Source organism: Chiloscyllium plagiosum, chromosome 16 (genome assembly GCF_004010195.1).
Source record: "Chiloscyllium plagiosum isolate BGI_BamShark_2017 chromosome 16, ASM401019v2, whole genome shotgun sequence".
Classification (NCBI taxonomy): domain Eukaryota; kingdom Metazoa; phylum Chordata; class Chondrichthyes; order Orectolobiformes; family Hemiscylliidae; genus Chiloscyllium; species Chiloscyllium plagiosum.
The window spans coordinates 42183655-42199815 of NC_057725.1; the positions used below are offsets into that span (position 1 = coordinate 42183655).

The 16161-nt window shown below is 40.0% G+C and overlaps 1 protein-coding gene across 1 annotated transcript in view; it reads left to right on the plus strand.

Annotated features, from left to right (window-relative positions):
* Positions 1-7356: 7356 nt before the first annotated feature.
* Positions 7357-16161, plus strand: part of ppp6r3 (protein phosphatase 6, regulatory subunit 3) — a 133607-nt gene continuing 124802 nt past the window's right edge. The window contains exon 1 of the mRNA XM_043706412.1: positions 7357-7609. The gene's annotated coding sequence lies outside the window, so the exon portion shown is untranslated. The remainder of the gene's footprint in view (positions 7610-16161) is intronic.

A 16161-nucleotide genomic window follows, 5' to 3' on the forward strand; every position in this document is an offset into this window, starting at 1 on the left:
TATCGCAATGGTCTGCGTTGGGCTTGTACTGCGGTACGGAGCTCTGCTACGTGATCTACCTAGATCACTGCCATCTTGGATCCCCCACAGATTAATATAAGTTCACCTTAACTTCTTCCCATATACCTATATATAAAACATCAAATAAAATACAAATCTCACCGAAATTTTATCAGATAAATACGCGATAACCCATCTGTGGTTACGTTCTTATGACCAGTAACATGTACAATTTTTAAATTAAAAGTCTGTAACATAAGACTCCAACAAAATAGTCTCATATTCTTGTCTTTAAAGCATCTAAAGAATGTAAGAGGATTGTGAACCGTCTCTGACACAATGTTTGTGACATACACATTAAAATGTTGTAAGGCCACTATTAAACTCAATCGTTCTTTTTCGATTATGGAGTATTTTCTCTGGTGGGTGTTGATCTTCTTTGAAAAGTAACCAACTGGCAGTTCAATCCCATCCTCATCTTCCTGTAGGAGTACATCTCCAACTCCTATGTCACTTGCTTCGATGGTGACTTTAAAAGGTTTTGAAAAGTTTGAAGTAGCTCACACTGGTTTGGTGGTTAATATTGATTTTAAATGGTTGAATGCCTCCTAGCATTGTTCTGTTCACTGTACCTTTGTGTTCTTCTTTAGCAAATTGATTAAAGGTGCCACGACACTGCTGAAGTTTGGAACAAACATCTGATAGAATCAGCTGAGTCCCAAGAATCGAAGCACCTCTTCCTTCAAGGTTAGTCATGGAAATTCCTCAAAGGCCTCCGTCTTTGTGTTCCGTGGGGTCAACCTTCGAGGGCTGATATTATGCCCCAGGAACATCACCTCTACTTTTGCAAATTCAGTTTTATTTATCTCCAGTTTTGCTTCTTGTAGTTGTTCAAGGAGCTCTGCAAACTGTACCATGTGTTCTTTCCAGGACTTAGAAAGATCACAACATTGTCCAAATAGACAGCACAGTTCGTCAACCCAGCCATAACTGTGTTCACGAGTCTTTGGAATGTGACAGGTCGGTTCTTCATTCCAAATGGCATCACTCTAAACAGATATAGCCCACTTGGGGGTACAAACGTGGATATTTCTTTTGCCATCTCTGATAATGGTACCTGCCAGTAACCATGCATTAAGTCCAATTTGGTGATGTAACTGGCTTGTCCGAATTTCTTGATACAGTTCTCCAATCTAGGAATTGGATATGAGTCCGATTTTGTAATGGCATTGACTTTCCGATAATCCACACAGAATTGTTGAGTCCCATCTGGTTTGGGAACTAAGATGATCGGTGAACTCCACTCATTCTGGCTTGGTTCGATGATGTCCTCGTCAAGCATGACCTCCACCTATATCTGGATCGTCTGGCTTTGAAAGGATTAAGCTGATAGGGGTGTTGTCTTATCGAAGCAGTAATCCCTACGTTTACTTCATGTACAATAGCATTAGTCCACCCAATCTGGTTCTTAGATATGTCATTATACAGCAGTAACAAATCTTTCAATTGCGTTCCATGCTCCTGAGACAGATAGGACTTCTTCATTTTTTAATCTGTTTTGAGGCACATCAAAATCCACATCATCTGGATTTGAATCCTTACTCTGCAGGTCAGTAATTAACACCAGTTCGTTCTCTCTGATATAATACAGTTTCAACATGTTCACATGCCATACTCAATACCTTTTCTTTCTATCAGGCATCTTTAATAGATAGTTCACCTGACTCAACTTTTTCTCATTTTCATAGGGACCACTAAACCTGGCCTTGAAGGGATCGCCCATCACTAGTAACAGTACTAGTACTCGGGAAAACATCCATGTCTCAGAGCTTTTATCTGCCACCTGCTTCATTCTATACGGTGCCCTCTTTAGGAGATGTTTAGCTAACTCACCTATTCTACTTAATCTCTCCCTCACCTCAAATACATAATCCAAATGTGAGATCTCCTACTTTGGTCCTTTCAATTTTTCTTTAATTAATATTAAAGAACCTCTCACTTCATTCCCGAATATTAACTCGAAGAGAGTGAACTGAGTAGATTTGTTTGGGGTATCATCTAATGGCAAACAATATGAATGGGATACCTTTATCCCAATCATTCAGGTAATCCTGACAGTATGCTCTCAACATGGTCTTCCAGATCTGATACCACCTTTCTAAAGCTCTCTGGGATTCAGGATAGTATGCACTAGATTTAAAGTGCTATGTACCTAAACTATCTATTAGCTCTTTAAATATCCAAGCAGTTAAATTTGACCTTTGGTCCGACTGAGTCTCTCTGGGTAGACCTACCACCCTTTTTGCCTTGATACTCCATAATGGAATTGCCTCCGGACATCTGGTAGACACATCCATTATGGTTAACAAGTACTGGTTCCCACTTTTAGTTCTCGGGAGGGGAGGTATACAGTCAATTATAACTCACATGAAAGGTTCTTCACATGCAGGAATTGGCAACAGAGGCGCTGGCTTTATTACCGCCTGTGGCTTACCTACCATTTGACATGTATGACACATTTGGCAAAAGTTAGCCACATCCTTGTGCATTCCAGGCCAATAAAAATGTTTTTGTACCTTACCCTGAGCCTTTCGTACCCCTAGGTGACCTCCTACAGGTAGTTCATGTGCTACCATACAACACCTCCTGTCTGTATGCAACCAGCAACACAATCAAACGCACTTTGGCCCATTTCTCCTCTGCACACCTGCTGTGTTCACCATTTCCGCCTTAGGATTCTATCTTTCAGATAATAACCCTCCATAATATTCTCTGCCTCCTTTTTGGAGTATGCACCCACATATATATCTTTTATTGTCTTGTCTTGCTGTTGCATGTTCCTTAGCCTTTCAGGACTAAACACTTCTGTCTGACCCTCTGCCTGTTCAGGTTTTTCCTGCACTGTTATGTCAAACAGGTGTCCGCTAACTGAACCTCAACTCCTTCATCTTTCTCTTTACTTTTTGCTTCTTGCTGTGACTTATGTTTGTGGAGTCTGGTTACCACAGGCTGGGAGAATACCAGGACATTTCTGTTTTAACTCCTCAGTTTCTTGGTCTTCCTTGAGCTTCTCCACAACAAGGAGTGCCACTCTCACCTTGGATCCTGCCAAATCATTCCCAAGAACAAACTGAATTCCTGGAACTGACACTGTCAATCACTCCCACTATAACTTCTCCACTCTTAAGTTGGCACTCCAACCTGGTCTTACAGAGGGGAACGCAACGTTTCTGTCCATCTATCCCACAAATTACCACAGTCTTGGGTAACAGATCAGAAAGATTGCATATTTGCTTATCCCTTACTACCAGTGACTGGTTAGATCCTGTATATCTCAAAATTATAACTTCTTGTCCTTCTCCCCCTGTTCTTTCTGAGTAAACTTTATCCACAGAGGAAAGTTCTTTGTAGAGATCAGGTACTAACTCCATATCCAGCCCCTGCCTAGGCTGTTCACTCTCCTGCAGCTCCTTGGATCTTGTTGGGGTCTCCTTTACTACCTTCACTAATGCCATTGGCTTAGCTTTTTTTACCACATCTTTTCCCACAGTGCCTTTCTTTAACGGTCAGCACTGTGATTTTACTTGGCCCACCTTCTGGCAGTGAAAACACCTTTTTCCAGTGCCCTTCTGAAACCACCGGCACTGTAATTTTCTGTGTCCCACTCCATTACAATGAAAATACCTGAAGCCTTTTAACTTTCCACCCTCTTGGGCTTCTTTATCCTGTGATAAACTCTTACCACTGTTCTCTACTCTTTATTTCGTAGTGTAGGATCTCCTCTTCTCCCAACTTCTATCCATCACAGGATGAAATTCTGGCCGGAAGCTTGTCTTATGCACCAACATGTATTCATCTGCTAATTCTGCTGCCCTTCTCACTTCCTGAACTTTCTGTTCCTCTGCATGAATTCTTACCATCTCTGTAAGTGAGTTTTTAAACTCCTCCAGCAGAATAATCTCTCATATGGTCTTATCTATTTTTAAAGCACGCATCCATCTATTAAAATGACTATGTTTAATTCTTTTGAACTCAACATAAGGTTGACCTGGTTCCTTCTTTATGTTTCTGAACTGCTATCTACATGTTTCTGGTGCCAATTCATAAGCACTTAAAATATCTTGTTTAATCTCTTCATAATCTCTTGACTCCTGAACTGACAGTGTGGCAAATACTTCCCAGCACTGCCTACCAGTTTAGTTTGAACTAGCATTACCCACAAATCCTCGGACTACTCCATCTGCCAAGCCAATTTTTCAATGAAATAAAGAAGGCTTCAACACCTTTCTCATCGAAATGTGGCAACATTTTGACATATTTGTACATAAGACTACTTTCTCTTTTAATCTCCATCCTGTTAACTTGACTTTGCTGATTAAGTCGTAACTTCTCAAGTTCAAATTCTCTCTCTTTTTGCTCAGCTAAGAACCTTCTTTCTTTTTTCTTTCTTTTTCCTTTCTGTCTTTGCTCAGCTAAGACCCTTCTCTCTCTTTTTCCTTCTCTCTCCCTTTATCCTCTAACTCCATTTTCCTCAATTGTAATTTACGTTTTCTACCTCTAATGCACATGTCTGTTTCTTTGTCATACCTAAGTGTTTGATTAATGCCTTACAATTTCAGCTTTACTTCTGTTCTTGGTTAAACCCAAATCTAACTTATTTTCTAATTCTAAAAGTATGGCCTTTTTCTTTCCTTCTAAGCTTTCTTGGCAAATCTGAGAATCATCTTCAAATTCCAGAACCCCTTTAGCAATATTAAGAGCCATTTCTTTCACTTTTGATTTAACCAACCACAAGTCACCGAAATTAAACAAATTGTCTCACCTATGTTTTACTTAAAGATCTAGGACACTAACCTGCAAGTGTTTAAATCTGCTAGGTTATTTTATATCCCCAAATGTATTCAAATCTGTCTAAACCAGTTCAAATCACAAATCCAAGACACAACTGTTCAAATCGCAGACTAAAGCCCCCTAAGCCGTTCAAATCCCGGATGAGCCCCCAAACTGTTACAACACGGGCAAACCCCCCCCCCCCGCTTAATTTAAAAACCTGCAACACAGAAAAGATTTATCCTGTGCAGTAATCTGTGAAAATTCGAGAGGCCATAGACTCTGCCAAAGGTCACTATTTAAAGTAAAAATTAACAAGTTTATTCCTTAAAGTATAACAGAGAATAATTAACAACTATTTACAACATCTTTCTCTAACCTATCTTTTACCTTCCCCTTCTACAATAATAATCCGATAAAACCCCCAATTAAATTTGCCAAAAATGCAAATTTCAAAATAGGCAGCTGTCAAATCTTCTTTTGGTATCTTCCTCCGTAGATTTTCTTTTTCTTCGGGATTTCTGTTCCACAGGTCACTGATTGATAAAGGTACCTTTAAGAGAGCTTTTTTTTAGGCAGTCTGTACATGCTGGTGGCTTGGCAGTTCTCCCCCAACTGTTCAATTTTTCCCTGTCTTATACCCCCAAAGCATTGGATTGTGTCATTGTCTTTTAATATTGTCAATATACTAAATTCAAATTTGATTGGAGTTTGATATTTTTCAGGGTATAATTTAAGTTGATTGGCCTAAATTGAATTTCTGTTTTGTCTCCAGGCAACCAGCAACACTAAGTGCTGGACCAAAAGGTTACATTGTATCTTGTTCAGAACACTTGGTGCTGTCAGGTAGTTCTGCTAGCTTTTAACTCTCCTTAAAGTTACAGTATACTCACATCTTCATGACAATGGATAGTCCCAGATTGTTAACCGTGGCAGATTCAGTGACATTAACACCACAATATTAAGGTGAGATGGTTAGATTTTCTCTTTTTGGTGGTGGCCATTGCATAGGGTTTGTGTAGAATAAGTGTTAATTGTGAGTTATTGGTCGAAGCCTGAGCAGTGCTCAAATTTTCCTGCATGCAGATATCAATTTCTGAAGCATTGTAAGTGATTTTGAACAAGTACAATCAATGGACATACAAATCTGAACTAATATTGAGGGAAGGCATTGAAGAAGCTGTTGAAGATATCTCAGCCCAGAACACTCCCTCAGTGATACTGCGGCTGAGATGTTGACCTCCAAGATCCATGCCCATCTTACTCTCTCCTGAATATGCTTTCAACTGTGAAGAGTTGCCCCAATTTTCATATTCTTCAATTTTGCTACAGTCCTTGATGGCACACTTCAGTCAAATGAGGTCTTTACACCTAGGCAATTCACTTAGCTCACCTGTGGAATTCTTTTTGATCTGTATTTGGATCAGGGCTGTAATGATGCCAAAGCCAAGTTTCCCGAGTGGAACACAAACTGAGAAGCAACAAGCAAGTTATTACCAAGTAAATGCCGTGTAATAGCATTGATGGCAATGTTATGACTCCAATTGACAATAATACTGAACAAGTTATCTCAGTGAAAACAGGCTTGACAGATCAGAAGTTTACTAGGAACTCATGATTTGGAGATGCCGGCGTTGGACTGGGTGTACAAAGTTAAAAAATCACAAAACACCAGGTTACACTCCAACAGGTTTAATTGGAAGCACTGGCTTTCAAAGTGTTGCTCCTTCATCAGGTTGCCCACAACCACCTGATGAAGGAGCAGTGCTCCAAAATCTAGTGCTTCTGATTAAACCTGTTGGACTATAACCTGGTGTTGTGTGATTTTTAACTAGGAACTCAGTTGGTCTGGTAACATTTGTGAAGAGAGAAAGAGAATATCGAGTGTTCTGTCAAAGGTTCAACAGACCAGAAACATTAATTTTGATTTCGGCGTCTGTGGAGAGAAATCAGAATTCATGTTTCTGGTCTGGTGACCCTTTTTCAGAACACTTGATATTAACTCGCTTCTCTCTCCACTAATGCTGCTGGGGTTTTCCAGCTCACAGTGATTTCTCCAGAACTGACAGAGCTTGGAAGAGTGATAGTTGTGTTGTTTGCCAGTGCATCATCTCTCACCCTGAACATCGATTCTTCCCTTCCACTCACATTTAGTTAGAACAAAAAAAAAGCCCTGCAGATGTGGATGTAGAAATGAAAACAAAACAGAAATAGGTGGAAATCTGAAGAGGGGTCACTGAGCCCAAAACGTTAACACTGTTTCGCTCCCCACACATACTGTGCTTCACACCTAACTTTTCTGGCCTGCTTTCGCCACCTCTCACAGGCCTTCTCATTTCGCCACCATTTCAGCAAAGAATGTGTGGGGGGAGGGAATGAAGAACATCACGCGTTCTGATTGGACATCACTATCACGTGCCCCACTGCGGGACACCCCCAGCTGATTGGTCTGTCACCGGGTGAAGGCGTGGTGTGGTCGGAAGGTTTGTTTGATTCAGGAGGGGCAGTTGTTGAATGATTGACAGATGCGGCGCAGAGGGTGTTGGGATTGTCAAAACAAGCCGCATCCGTCGGTTCGAAGATTTGACCTGTACAGGCGGAGGCGCCATCTTGGAAAGTAGGGCTTGTTGCCGTAATTTCCCGCCGAGATCTACACATACAGAACGTATTTTTAAGTCAAAGTAAATAGTTTATATCACCGCGCTCTTTTTACTTTGTTCACAACAATACTTTCTCTTCGTTTTAATAAGTTCGAATGATAGATATATGAAACCGCTGGGTACGTATCGCTATAATGTTTTCTGTGTATTTTGTTTCAGAGATAAGGAAGAAGGGAGTTTGTATTGCGGCCTGGCCCTTTTACTGTGTATCTTACCTCCTGTAAATGGCAAAGTAGAGGAGGTAGTTGCTATCTCATTAGTGTTCCCCACCCCCTCCCGCCCTTCTATTGGGGAAACCTAATAGACGAGCTCTCGTATAAATCGTGTTAATTGATTTTTCTTAAAGTATCTATTCGATCTGTTTTTTAATACGTTTCTCGGAAAAGTATAGATTGATTCATTTGAGTTGTTTTCGGAGGGAAGGTTGAGATTGTCAAGACATGCTTGTGACAGTAGCACGGGTTTAACACCGTATAATGTTTACAGTTAATTCAATAACTAGCTTTAATTGCGTAGCCTTGAATTATATATTACTTTTCAAGTTATACCCATTTTAATTGAAGGATCTTTTTGTTTTCTGAGATTATAACTAGTTTTGCACTTAGGAAACCTTTAACCTTTCAAGTGTGCGTGATGATGTGAAATGCACGATTTAGGATATTCGATTATAGAGTCATAAAGTTATACAGTTTGGAAACAGACCTTTCAGTCCAACTTGTCTGCACTCCCAGATATCCTAATCTGTCCTATTCTTATTTGCTAATCATGAGGCTGGAAGAACACAATAAGCCAGGCAGCATTAGGAGATGAAGTCAACATTTTGGGTCTCACCCTTCAGGGTTGTGGATAGGGTGGAGGGTTATGGGTGGGGAGAATGGTGGAGTCGTGATAGGTGTATGCAGGTAGAGTGTTCGGTCTAGTTGGTTGATGGGAGGAATGAATCAGTTTGGTGGCTAGAAGGAAGGGTTAGTCAGAGGAATCAAAGGGGATGGGATGGATAGGGAGTTGGACGTGGGAAAGGAGGTTATTTGAACTTGGAGAACTCAACGTTGAGTCCTCTGGGTTGTTGGCTGCCCAAGCGGACGATGAGGTATTGCTCCTCCACTCTGTGGTCTGATTTGCTGTCGTAATGGAGGCGGCCAAGGATGGTCATGTCTGAGAGGGAATGGGAAGGGGAATTGAAATGGATGGTGACTAGGAGGTCAGGTTGGCTCTTGCAGGTCCGGCTGAGATATTCAGCGAAACGTGGCCCCAGTTTATGTTTTGTCTTACTGATGTAGAGAAGACCACATTGGGAGTACAGTATTCAGTAAACTAGGTTGGGAAGCCTACAGTCTGGAGGACTCAACGCGTGAGTTTTTCAGTTTCAAATAACCTCCCTTCCCATTCCCGACTCTCTTTCCAGGCCCTCCACCTCCTTTCCATTTCACTTGCCGACCCTTCTTTCTAGTCATCAACTGGATTCGTTCCTCCCATGACCATCCAAACAGTATCCTTTACCTGTGTTCACCTATCGCTAGTTTACCACTCTGCCCCTCTCCCCACCCATAACACTCCCTACTGTGCAGCTCCCTTTACCCCCACCCCCAGTCCTGAAGAATGGTTATACCTGAAACATTGACTTCTCCACCTCCTGACGCTGACTGGCTTGCTGTGTTCTTCCAGCCTCCTGCTTGTCTACTTTGGATTCCAGTGTCTGCAGTTTTTTTAGTCCCTAACTAAGCTAGTCCCATTTGCCATCATTTGGCCCATACCCCTCTAAACACGTCTTATTCATATACCCATCCAGATGCCTTTTAAACATTATAATTTTACCAGCCTCCACCACTTCCTCTGGCATACACACACCACCCTCTGCGTAAAAAAAGTTACTTCTCAGGGCCTTTTTAAATCTTTTCCCTTTCAGCTTAAACTTATGCTCTCTAGTTTGGGACTCCCCCACACTAGGCAAAGACTCTGGCTATTCATCCTATTCATGACCCCATGATTTAATAAACCTCTATAAGATCAACCCTCTGCCTCTGACGTTCTAGAGGAAAAAAGCCCCAGCTTATTCAGCCTCTCCCTGTCACTCAAACCCTCCAGTCCTGGCAACATCCTTGTAAATTGTTTCTGCACACTGTCAGATTTAACAACATGCTTCCTATAGAAGGGCAACCAGAATTGTACACCATATTCTAAAAGTGGCTTCACCAATGTCTTGCAGAGTCGCAACATGACATCTCAACTTCTAAACTCAATGTTCTGATCAGTGAAGACAAGTGTGCCAAATGTCATCATCTTCATCCTGTCTACCTGTGACTCCATTTTCAAGGAACTATGCACCTGTACACTAGATCTTTGTTTGGTGACACATCCCAGGATTCTACCATTAAATGTATTAAGTCCTCCTCTGATTTGCCTTACCAAAATACAACACCTCACATATATCTAAATTAAACTCCCATCTGCCATTCATCCGCCTATTTGAGTTGATTTAGATTTGCTCTGTTAAACTTACAATTTAGGATTTTGAATGGAGAAGGGTTGCTAGACACAATGTTAACTCTGCTTCTTTCTCCAGCGATGCTGCTGGACCTGCTGAGTTTCTCCAGCACTTTTTGTTTGTGCTTGTAATGCATGTTCAGTAGTCACCATTATGCAATTTTATCTATTAAACTAAGGCTTCTGTACTGAATTGGTAACTTATTCAAAACGAAATGTAGATTAGGAATGTGTAATTAAATTGACATTGACTCATTGACAAAAATAAGATTTAAGACTCATCATAATTTTGTGGTAGAACATCTTAGAGGCATTCATTATTACTACAATCAGAAACTTGCATCATACCTAATGTTCTGGGGAAATAAATTAATAATTAAGCAAATGCTTAAATTTAATACATTTAATATGAGAGACATCCTGGATTTAGACTGTGGTTTGTGCCATGTTTATGCTTCTAAAATTCAGCGTCAAATTCCTAGTGAAGACTAGCTAGCGCCAAAGCAGTTCTGACAGTCTGTAGAGACTCACCCATAATGTTGTGATCTCTATGTTACATGTTGGGTCTGGTATGAATCATAACATGGTTACAGTCTAGAAAGAGGCTATTTGTCCTGTCAAGTCTGTGCCAATTCTCTGCAAGTGCAGTTTAGCTAGTCTTATTTACTGACCTTTCCTCATAGCCTTTTTTTTCTTCTTTAGGTGCTTTATCCAACTCCTTTTTGAAAACCAATTTTGAATATCTCCTCCACCCTTTCGCATAATGCAGATCACAACCACTTGTTTTCAAGAAATGCTTTTCCTCATTGGATTTTGAACCAGGGCTACATCAATATTTTGGGCTATGTTTTCATTAGGTTATTGAATTTAACTTTTCTACACCCCTGTTTCACTCCCCTTGCCATAAATCATATGTTGAGGTTTGACTGGGTTAAAATCCATCTGGGAGAAAGTGAGGACTGCAGATGCTGGAGATCAGAGCTAAAAATGTGTTGCTGGAAAAGCGCAGCAGGTCAGGCAGCATCCAAGGAGCAGGAGAATCGACGTTCCGGGCATGAGCCCTTCTTCAGGAAAGCCATTCCTGAAGAAGGGCTCATGCCCAAAATGTCGATTCTCCTGCTCCTTGGATGCTGCCTGACCTGCTGCGCTTTTCCAGCAACACATTTTCAGTTAAAATCCATCTGTTAAACTTTTAAACTGAGACTAGAATGTAGACATTATGTGATGTATTCTTTTGCAGTCTGAGTGCTCACTACAATCTGGCATGGCATAAAAAAATGTAGAATACTTCTTATTAGCATTTCTGGGAGAGGTATTGTGAGGGGATCTGACTTGAGCAAACCTTTTAATTGCATTGCTGTAAAAGCCACCTGTGATAAATGAAGCACTGGATCTTGCATCACAGTTAACCTTTAAGATCTCTTGCAGCTTTTTGCCTTAATGGCAATAATGCATTATGGTTAGAGCTGATTTCTACAAAATTTAACAAGGAAAGAGTAACCTATGAACTTGTGGTTTTAATTTCAGCTATGAGTTGAGTTGCTCACCCCTTGTGGTTTATTTGCTGCAGTTTAACGCACGTTTGTTTTCTTAAAGCAATTCAATATATTATATATGTGTGAAATTGTAACCTGTCTGATTTTATAGGTTTTAAGTATTATTCTAGGAACAATTTTCAATTGTACATCCCCAACTTTTTCATGTAAAAAGTTGGCTTTCATCTGGTATAGCATTCTGATTCTTCTGTTCTGACCAATTGTAGTAAACAAAACTTCCATCTCCTCCAAATTATGAATTGGGTGAAAACAAACTCACTGACCTTTGGACTTGCAATTTTATTGTAGTGATTTTCAACATGTCATATCTCAGTTACGACACCACTTTTGGGCAAATTAAAACATGTTTTTATTTAAAAAAAGCAAAATACTTCAGCTGTCAGAAGTCTGAAATAAAACAGAAAATGTTGGAGAAACTCAGATGCTACATAATCTGGGGAGAGATACAGAATTAACATTTTAAATTCAAAGATACTGTGATATCAGCTCTGAAGAAGAGTAATGTTTCTGGCTGCACAGATGCTGTCAGATTTGCTAGGTTCCTCCAACAGTTTCAGTTTTTATTTCAGATTTTTCAAAACTCCTTTCTGAATTTCTATATTTGAATGTAGTAAGAGAGACATTTCAGGCACTTATTGTTCACCTGTTTAGAGAATGTGTGTTTGTAAACAGTTGTTTACAGTATTGTACTCTTGCTACTCCTACACATGAATATCATGTTCAATAAATTATTTTAGAACTATTTTAATTCTGCTATAAACAATTGCAATTTGAATTGGTTGTTTGGATCTCCCAATCTTTGGATTAGTTTATTATTTAATAGAACTAGTTTTCTAGCGACTGAAGTTCAACAACACTACAAATGGAATTCAATCCAGATAAATGTTAGGTGATGCACTTGGGCAGGACAGAAGGAATACATGATGAATGGTAGGTTACTGGGAAACACCAAGGATCAGAGATCTTTGTCTGCATGGCTGTTGGTTCCTTACGGTACAGGGATGGGTAGATAAAGCACTTAAGGCAGCATATAGGAAAACTTGTCTTCATATGCTAGAACTGTACTAAACTTTGGTTAGGCTGCAACTAGAATATTGTGTGCAGCTCTGGAATTCTCATTATAGGAGGGATGTTTTGCCTGGAGAGGGTAGAGAGGCGATTTACATGTAGTCTGGGCTGGAAAGTTTGTTATGAAGAGATATTGGACAGACAGGGATTGTTTCCCTTAGAACAGAGGAAATTGAGAGGGGACCTGATTGAGATTATAAAATTACAATGGGAACTTTCCCCTTGGTGGAGGAATCAACAACTGGGGCATAGATGTAAGGCAAGAGGTTTTGAGGGGATATGAGGGTGGGAAATGAGTGTGGTGAAAAACTGGAATTCAATACAATATCAACTGTTAGAAAATAGGAATACAACCTTTTAGGTGCTTGTTCTGGGCTGGCACAGACTTGCCTAAGCTGTGGCACTTAACTGGCTAAAGGGTCTTTTTTGAGCTGTAGACCTCTGAGTCTATATACTGATCATAGTCATGAATGCACCAGTTTACTTATGCTCACTTGATTTGCAGCTTCATCCTGAATTATTTTAATACTGAAATGGCATGAACCAAAGCTAATGATAATTAACATTTGGAAATTTTGGTTGTCAAAACATGAATCCACAAATTTGTCTTTACATCATATGGAGGGTTAAGTTGAAAGGGTGTAAAGCTTTAAGGTTGTTTTCATTCTATTTCCTTTCCATTCCCCAAAATCCTTAATTTCATGCTAAAACCAATTGTTAGTGCTGGGAGAATAGGACATGAGAGCATAAGTAGACGATTCAGCCCATCGAACCTGACTGGTTGAACACTTTGCCTTTAGTTATTGTCACCCTTTATGCCATTGATAATCAAAAATTTATCAACCAGTTCTATATACTCTGTGCCTGAGCTTCCACTATCCTTGATGGTAGACAATTCCAAAGATTTACCACCCTCTGATTAAGAACATATCACCTCAGCTTGGTCCTAATTGGAATCAGTCTTGCTATTAAATTCTGTCTCCTGTTATAGACTTCGAAACTAAGGGAGACATCTTACCTGCTTTAACCCTGTCTATCCCTTTAACTATTTTGTAGTCTTCCATGAGATTACCTCTCATTCTTCAAAATTTTAGAGACTATAGGCTCAGTTTGTCTAATGACTCCTCATATGACATTGGTGGGGCTAAGTGTGTCATGATTGAATAAGATTGCTAAGGATAGTATCTATTTTCTAAACAGCATGTTCAGTGATATTATTGCATACCTCTGGAGCAGGTGGGACTTGAAACGAGGCCTCTTGGCTCAGCTCAGAAGTAGGAAATTGTGCTGCAGCTGGTGGTGAGGAGGCACAGCTCAGTGGTCAACACCGCTGCCTCACATTGCCAGGGACCCTAGTTTGATTCTAGCCTTGGGTGACTGCCTTTGTTTGAAGTTTGCATGTTCTACCCGCATCTGTGTGAGTTTCCACCGTGTGCTCCGGTTTCCTCCCACAGTCCAAAGATGTGCAAATTAGGTGGATCAGTCACAGTAAATTTCCCCATAGTGTGCAGGCAAAGTAGGTTAGCCATGCTAAATGCAGGGTTACAAGGATAGTATAGGATGCTGAGTCTAGGAGGTTTGGTGGAGACTTGATGCACTGAATGGCTTCTTTCTGCACTAGAGATTCAGTGGAAATCAAATGTCACTATTATATACTAAATGCTGTTATCTGTAATATTTTTATTATTTATTTCAGCCAAATGACTCTGGTTCCAAAATACTGCATGTATGGAATGGGCGAGTAAGGTTTACAGAGAGCTGTGTATTTATAAATAAAATAAAGAAACTAATCCTTGGAGTGTTTTGCATAACTTGAGATGGAGACTCCTTATTCTGTATTTGTTTTGCTGCCAACCTTAATGTTGCTCAATCCTAACTAATATTTCTGAAAGTTTACCAATTGATTGAATTTTACACTTGAGCGAAAATTGTTATTTGAAAGAAGAGTGTTTCTGTATTCTCAATTTGTTGTCCTCCTGTTCAATGGAATTTTAAAGGAAATGAAAGAACATTTTTAACCAAGATGACATTGGCTTCATTAGTTAGTTACTAGCCACATGGGTATGACAGTTAGCATTTTTAGTAATTTGAGCATTAAATGTTGATATCATTTGATTAATTTACTGTCATGTGTATTTTGCCTTTGGGTTTGCAATTTTGATGTTCATTACACTATATTTACTAAAATGTAAGCAGTAAGAACAAGTATCTTGATTAGTGAATGATTTACTGCATTGGCTAATGGATGGTAGAGCTTTTAAATATGCACAAAATACATTCACTGTACAAGTGAAGAAGGTTATCTCAGTACAATGGAATCTTGATCACATGGGCTAATGGGCAGAGGAATGGCAGATGTAGTTTAATTTAGATAAATGTGAGGTGCTGCATTTTGGAAAGGAAAATTACAGCAGGATGTGTAATTATGTCCTGGGGAGTATTTCTGAACAAAGACCTTGGAGTGCAGGTTCATAGCTCCTTAAAGTGGAGTCGCAGGTAGATAGGATAGTGAAGAAGGCGTTTGGTATGCTTTCTTTTATTGGTCAGAGTATTGCGTACAGGAGTTGGGAGGTCAGGTTGCGGCTGTACAGGACATTGGTTAGGCCACTTTTAGAAAATTGTGTGCAATTCTGTTCTCTCTCCTATCGGAAGGATCTTGTGAAACTTGAAAGGGTTCAGAAAGGATTTACAAGGATGTTGCCAGGGTTGGTGGATTTGAGCTATAGGGAGAGGTTGAATAGGCTGGGGGCTGTTTTCCCTGGAGCATCAGAACAGAGGGGTGACCCTATAGAGGTTTATAAAATCTTGAGAGGCATGGATAGGGCAAATAAACAAGGTCTTTTTCCTGGGATGGAGGAGTCTCGAACAAAAGGACATAGGTTTAGGGTGAAAGGGCAAAGATTTAAAAGGGATGTAAGAGGCAACGTTTTCACACATAGGGTGTTGCGTATATGGAATGAGCTGCCAGAGGAAGTGGTGTAGGCTGGTACAATTATAACATTCAAAAGACATCTGGAAGGGTATGTGAATAGGAAGGGTTTAGAGGGATATGGGCCAAGTGCTGGCAAGTGGGAATAGATTAGTTTAGGATATCTGGTCAGCATGGACAAGTTAGACCGAAGGATCTGTTTCCGAGCTTTCCTTCTCAATGACTCTATCTGTAAAGATAGAAGCTGTATTTTATTGAAAACATTAATGTATATCACTAGGTACAGGTCACTACTTTAATGACTTCTGTTGGATGTCATTGAACTAGAAAACGCACTAACACCAACTAGGTAATTGTACACCTTTTATATTTATATTTAATGTCTTCGCAAAAAACAAATTTCTCAGTATTAGAATATTTCACTGTTAGTTCTGAAGTTAAGCTCCTGGCCTTTTATTGTCAAGTGTGTTGCTTCATCAGGAAGGGCTTATTCCCGAAACATTGATTCTTCTGCTCCTCAGATGCTGCCTGACCTGCTGTTCTTTTCCAGCAACACACTCTCGCCTCCAGCATCTGCAGTCTTCACTTCTTCCTCCTGACTTTTTGTGCCAAATTTCTCTTGAAAAAATGCAAT